Source organism: Limulus polyphemus, unplaced genomic scaffold, assembly GCF_000517525.1.
Source record: "Limulus polyphemus unplaced genomic scaffold, Limulus_polyphemus-2.1.2 Scaffold1313, whole genome shotgun sequence".
Taxonomy (NCBI): domain Eukaryota; kingdom Metazoa; phylum Arthropoda; class Merostomata; order Xiphosura; family Limulidae; genus Limulus; species Limulus polyphemus.
In genome coordinates, this window is record NW_013666923.1 from 142,481 (window position 1) to 147,285 (window position 4,805).

Sequence of the window (4,805 nt, forward strand, 5' to 3'; positions counted from 1 at the left end):
CCTACACTCCCTAGCAATGTTACAGTTTATGAATCTACGTTTATGGAACTTAGATCAGGAATTCTTGTTGACCAGTCTATGTTCAAGATACTCCAACATAATCATGGCCTTATGAATCTACGTTTATGGAACTTAGATCAGGAATTCTTGTTGACCAGTCTATGTTCAAGATAGTCCAACATAATCATGGCCTTATTTGAAAACGAAGTATGTTCTGAGCCCAATATCATGTCAACATAACGTCGAGCAGCATAGGAAGCATAATACGATCTTTACATCCATTCACTCTAATGCCTCCCTATATACATTAACTAAAACGAACATGCAAAAAGCATATATATCATTCACGTTTGGCTTTCCAAACACATTCACACCCATCAGTCAATGAGACAATATGAAACCTCGGATCAGCTGTGAAGAATATAGACGTCTAACGGCGTTTCTTTTAATTCTGATGACATCAACAAGTCCAAAAAGAGTTGTAAGACTAAAGAAAGTTTTCTCGAACTAAAGCCAGCCTCATGAAATCTTTTATTCGCCTTCTAGGCACTCTAATTGCTGTTCTTAATTCCTCATCAAGTCCGTAGACAAGCCCTAATTATTGTGCAGTTAGCAATTATTACGTGACCTTCCACAATCATGTCCCAACTGTCTAGAGTATAGATCAGTTGTTTAATAGTGTATTTAAGATATGTCTTTATCTCTGTATGTGTCCAGTTTCCACAATCTCAATAGCTCTAATGTTCTGGTGCTCTTGTGCTTTTACATAAAAATCATGCCCATCTCCAAAAGGCAACCGAAACACCATTATACACAACAATAAGTAAAACAAAGCGAAAAGGAAAATAACAACTCTGAAGACGGAATGAAATACTGTTGCCATCTTTCTAGGGCGGGTGGCACATCAATAATCGTACATTTTTATAACGGTACACGCAAAACATGCACGTAACTAATGACATATATATCACTTTTAAGAATTGCACGCAAATGCAATATTTTAGATTGTTTTAAATGATTCCTTTTTTCTGGTGTAGTTTGTGTTAAAATTAACATGAAACAACTTGTGATAGAAAACATTTAAATCATTAGAGCAGATACTTCAAACTAATTTGTAAAAGTAATAACTCATTAACTAAGATTATCAGGGCAATAAATTAAGAAATAAAGTTACCATAGCAGTGAGTAAAGAACTAAAATTATCAGCGCAGTAATTTGAAAACTAGGTTGTGATCAATATTCTTCAATCAAAATTATCAGAAAATTAACCTCAACGTTTTTTGGGTACATGGAATTGCTTTACTTCGTCAAATTTTAAGGTATTACTATGATTACCTTAAATGTTTTGTTACATATTTCGATTTGTGGTAAGTCTCATTGACTATAGAGCTATGCACTTTACAAAATATTAGCTCGCGAAGCACTGACTTAACGATCATATCTTCAGTGATACAAGATTCTGGTACTGGCGTAATAAGTAAAGCGATTTATTTTATTTTATAAAACAATGGAATCGTAACGATTATAACGAGAAATTTTGGTACTTTGAATTTTTTTTCATCGGAAAAACTCTATCAACGAATATATGCCATTTCCTTTTTTTAATGGTGCTAATAATAGAAATATTAGAAATAAATAGAAAACTATTCATAAAAAACACAAGTAAAATCATCTCAATAGCTGTGAAATGAGGACCTAGTCCCAATAAATACCGTTTGGTGGAACCGTTGTCTAGATTCTCTTTCCTTTAAATTTTTTCAGTGTTGTTGTTTTCCTAGTCGTTCTTACAACGTATTAACTTATGAAAGGTCCAGGTGGTTATAGCACTTGACTAGCTATATACGGGTTCGAATTCCGTCACCGCACATGCTATTGTATTCAGCCGTTGGGGAGTTATAACAGTCAAACTCACTTTTCATTGGTAAAACAAAATTAATCCAAGGCCTGGTGGTGGGTGATGTTGACTAGCTGTCTTCCCTCTAGTCTATCACTTCAAAATTCGTAGCGACTAGCGCAGATAACCCTTGAGCAGCTTTGCGCGAATTTCTACAAATGTAAAAACACAAACTTGTGAACTTACAGATATGGATTAAAGTGTGAACCAAGTTCTAATCCTAATAGTTAAATCGGAGCATATTTGAAAATAAGGTAACATTATGGACTTGGGAACTTATTCAACAGATGTTTTGTCTCTAGCGAACTTGTTTGAAGCATATAAATAAAGCTTAATAACAACATTCAACGTACAACGACTATGTTTATTACAGCCTTCTGTTGCTGCTTGACCGAATAAAAAAGAAGATTGTTATACCTCGAGGGTTTGCAGTCATGTGACTGCAAACAAAGATGTTAATATCTAACTTCTTACACCTGATTGTTCAGGTTAATTGAGCTATTCTATGATATTATATATGGTATTCAATGAATTTATTTCAAGTGAAATTAGTACACACTTTGAAAAAGCCATTCTATGAATTTAAATTATAAAAGCTTATTTAATTGGAAACGTCTCCACCTTTGGTTCAAAACGTTTCGAAATCTGGATTCTACACCCTATATAAAACCAAGTTACCCTATTCATATTTAAGCCTTCAGCAACTTGAATAGTTTTCTTTTTTATCAACTTGGAAGATTAAGCGTATTTTACAGGCTTTTCTCCCAGGACTCAGACTCATAGATGCCTCCTTCATCATTCTCTGTTGCTGAAAGCTCCACATAAAGCTGTGGGACCTTGAAACGACTACTGAGAGAAGTTAAACTTCGTTTGGAAACGTAAGTAGGTATTTGTTCTCATAAATTATTCCAGAAGTCGTTATGCTTCTAGGTAATAATAAGAAAACAAATGGACATTTTTTGGAGGAAATAATAGGCTGAATATCTCTCTAGTGTACAGAATCTAAAGATTATCCCGATTAGTCTCGCTAAAGCACCCAATTTCACTTTTGGAAACTTTATTCAATGTGGTACTGTCCGGGCGTGGTCTAGAATTACTGTACCCAGATTGTAATTCGAGAGTTCGCGAACCGATATAAGAATGAAAGACAAATCCCACTGTTCAATCAGAAAAAATATCCCTAGAGTTGATGGTTGATGATGTTGAGTAGCTAGCTGCCTACCCTCGAGTCTATCGGCTCAAAATAAGAGGTGGCTACGTGCAGACAGCCCATGCATATCTTTGAAGAGACTTTTAAATCACACAGACAATCTGAAAAGATTATTCAATTGTTAACACACCTTTTAGTTTTATTCAACCGTCATTCACGTGCATTTTATTAATACTGTATACTCTTATTGCTTACAACATTTTGACTCCCCATTATGTATATATATCATGGATTTTATTTTCTTGTACAGGATCGGAACTGCATATCCTGGCAGGAAAGCAACCCCTGTCCATCACTTTAACAGTATTGTTTTAAGAGAGATGGTGGGAGAGAAGATTCGGTTAAGCAGTTTTAACAAAAATATTTAGAATAATTTCATAAAACTTATTTGGCTAACAACAATGTTCGATCGCAATATTTACATGTTTGTTTGTTTTTTTAATTATGCACAAAGCTACACGAGGGCTATCTGTGCTCTGCCCACCACGAGTATCGAAACCCGGTTTCTAGCGATGTGAGTCCGCAGACATACCGCTGTGCCACTGGGGGGGGGGGGCGTTTTTACATGTAAACTGATCAAAATTAAAGTTAAGATACCACTTAATAATATGTGTGAATATAAAACATAACATAATATTTTGGGTCAACATGAGACCTATTGGTCCATCTCGGCTGTTCCAACCTCAAAACTAAATTAAAATGGTTAAAAAAGATAATAAAATTTTAAAACCAACCCTTTTCATTCATATACTTATCAAACTTTTTCTTAAACTCACTTAAATTTATTGCCTGTACAACATCTGAATGCAACCCATTTCAAAGGCCAATCACCCTGTTAGAAAAATTAAACTGTCTTAGCTGAAGATGACTCCTACCTTACCAAATAATATAGAAGTAATATGTGTGAATATGCATACACACATATATGTAATTTTGAAGTAAAACAGCATTGTAGTTTGCTATAAACGTGAAAATACTTCTCAGAAGCTCGAGCGCTTTCGAAAAGTGGTCTCTTTTTCATCATATAAAAAAAAGAAAAAACCTTCGACAGCGCTCGGGCTTTTTTTAGCTTGTATATAAACATACATATTATACATAGCAGTGTTTATATACTCTTTAAAAAATACCTTAGGTTTCTAAAGTGAATAACATAAGCTGAATTAGTTCGAAACTTACCGTAGTAATGCTTATCTCGTTTATAGTAGTATCTTAAGTTTTGAGTTCAAGCACATTGTAAACAGGATGACAGGCGAACAAAACTCTTCTGTGATACTTAGCCAAAGTAACGCTTTCACCGTCTCACAAGCACACAATTCACCACTCAAGTCTTCTGACACGAACAACCAAAGCTAGAATAATAGAGCTTTTGAGTCAGGAAACCTGCTTAAAAGCTAGTTGATCGCTGCGCCCCTATGTGCTCGTCACAGTGTTACTCACATCATAAACTGTTAAGAGTCCGCGCACCTTCCTTCTCACACTTCACCCTGGAACTTTGGTGTGTCAACCTATCGAAAGAACACAGATTGAGAGGCTCGCTCAGTGACGTCTGAACGCTACCTGCGCGTGCTCGTAACGTGCATCGAGGCTTGTCTCTTTCAATCTATATGTCTTTCTCATGAAACCGGTAATTGCTCCAGATGGTGGTGCGTGAAGCCGCTGTGGCCCAGTTTTAAGCTAGCATCACCTCCAGCCTACACATAT

At 35.6% G+C, this 4,805-nt stretch overlaps 1 protein-coding gene across 1 annotated transcript in view; it reads right to left on the reverse strand.

Annotated features, from left to right (window-relative positions):
* Positions 1–4,381, reverse strand: part of LOC106463049 (MDS1 and EVI1 complex locus protein EVI1-like) — a 13,818-nt gene extending 9,437 nt beyond the window's left edge. Inside the window, exon 1 of the mRNA XM_022390456.1 lies at positions 4,281–4,381. The gene's annotated coding sequence lies outside the window, so the exon portion shown is untranslated. The remainder of the gene's footprint in view (positions 1–4,280) is intronic.
* Between the last annotated feature and the right edge of the window lie 424 nt (positions 4,382–4,805).